Here is a 2,500-nt window from a genome sequence, read left to right as displayed (position 1 = left end):
CATATTGACTCATTCGCGGTAAATAAAAGCAATAAACTGTTTCACCAAGTGGGTCGGGAAGTCAGGGAAAACTCCCTGGGTATGAGACTGATGTCTTGCATGGTAAATCATGAAATGCAGTGAGCATTTAGGTTCCTACGTCTTTTAGAACTTCCGGTGGCTAGGGTTCAATCTCAGTATGAGATGAAATTTTATTTCGATTTGAGCATGACATTGTGTTGATTTTCATCGCTATACATACACACACATACATACAGATACACGCACACATACACGTACAATCACACACAAACACACACACATGCACACACACATATATATAAGTATGAATAATCATACTTAGGATACACAATAAGTGTTTCCCAGGACTCGAGGCTAAAATCAAAAGAAGGATAAGCGCTGGATGAAAGTTTTTGGAAAATAGGATGACATAAAGAAATGTAAAATGCAAAGAAAAGTATTTAAATTGATGGTTCTTCCAGTTCTAACTTTCGTATACGAAGCTAAGAACTTCATTAAAGCTTTAGAACATAAGCTATTCACAACTCCGAAAGATATGGAAAGGATAATGATGGGAATAGCACTAAGATACAGAAAACGAGCAACATGGATAAGAGAGGAAAGTAGATGATATTCCAAAAACATCTAGGAAAAAGAAATTGGCGTGGGCAGTGAATACGATAAGCATATCAGATAATAGATGGCCACGAAGAATATTAGAAAAAGTCCCCAGAGATTGCAAAAGAAGCAGGGGAAGGAAGAGAAGACGATAGATTGACGAACTAAGAAAGTTTGCTGCGGTAAACTGACATAAAAAGCCTATAAACAGACGCAATTGGGAGGAAATATCTGACACTTTTGTTCTGCAAATATATATATATATATATATATATATATATATATATATATATATATATATATATATATATATATATATATATATATATATGTGTGTGTGTATATTGTTACGAGCCCATGCTTGTGAGTACGACCTTGCTTAAGGAACTCTGGGCATTAACAAAAGGAAGAGAATAATAGTAAGGTCGTCAGTCTGCAAGAAAGCAAGGAATACCGACAAAAATTAAACATATTTACAATATTATTTGATAAAAAAAAGTAATGAAAAGGGGAGCATAACAGATAACTATATTCTAAGTAAGCCACAAGGGGCTTCACAGGGAGTTGGATTGTCACGTGATCACGTGGAGTTAGTAGTAGGCTGTGGAAGGTTTTCAGCACCGCACTCTCATTCCCTGAAAAGGGAAATAAATTAAATTATGAACCGATCACTTACTTCTACAGGCTGGGAACAGGATGAAGTCGTGTGGTTAAAACCTTTAAGCAAATTAAATAAAAGTGCAAAACTTAGGAAATTAAACACTACATGTGGGAATCAACACTGTCACGGGTTGAATTAATTAAGGTTAGGAGCAAACGGCACACGTGGTTGTGATATAAAGAATAGGATAAAAAGGTTCAGTGGGTAGGATCTTTCTTGTTAGGATAAAAGGAAAGGCATGGGATGTGATAAAGAAGGGATGGATAAGGATGATGAAGTTGAGGTACTCAAACAGACATCTTACCTTGATAAATAGGACTCTGTTTCCTCCCTTGTGGAGGATGTGTCACAGGTCCTGCTCTGATGGAGTCTTGAGAGCGAAGAGGATGATGGTGCTCTCACCGGGTTTGATCAGCAAAGACTGATGCCCAGCTGCTCCTAGGTCGACCAAACCCCCTTTTGCCCCAACTGGGGGCGGGGTAATGAGCCTGTCCCCTTGGTCATCGGCCTTTGTGGCGTCTCCCAACATCACCCATCAATAGGCTTGGTGACTTCTCCCGGACTTCCTTTGTGGTAGCGTTGAGCGGCCACGTGCTTTGAAGATGTCTGGAATGAGACCTCAGGGGAGTAGGGGGTTATAGGATGGTTGGACTGGTGGTAAGGCTCTAGGTAGGGTACCAACGGTCCTGGCATTTCGACTGGTCCTTGCTGGCGGGGTCTTTTATTTGAAAAAAAGGTGACGCAATGACTGCCAGGAATAACATTATATATATATATATATATATATATATATATATATATATATATATATATATATATATATATATATATATATATATATATATATATATATATATATATATATATATATATATATATATATATATATATATATAAATATCCAAATAAGCCATATATATTTTTGATGCATTAATGTCTGGATTCTCTTAACGACCTCGGGATCAGAGCCCCAGGCGAAATCACACAAAGACAAGAGCTTGGCTCCGGCCGGGAATCGAACCCTGGTCGGCAAGTTTGTATAGACAGTGACTAAGCCACTTGGCCAAGTGGCTTAGTCACTGTCTATACAAGCTTGCCGACCAGGGTTCGATTCCCGGCCGGAGCCAAGCTCTTGTCTTTGTGTGATTTCGCCTGGGGCTCTGATCCCGAGGTCGTTAAGAGAATCCAGATATTAATGTATCAAAAATATATATGGCTTAT

The sequence above is a fragment of the Palaemon carinicauda genome, chromosome 7, assembly GCF_036898095.1.
Source record: "Palaemon carinicauda isolate YSFRI2023 chromosome 7, ASM3689809v2, whole genome shotgun sequence".
Taxonomy (NCBI): Eukaryota; Metazoa; Arthropoda; class Malacostraca; order Decapoda; family Palaemonidae; genus Palaemon; species Palaemon carinicauda.
This window is presented reverse-complemented; position numbering follows the sequence as displayed.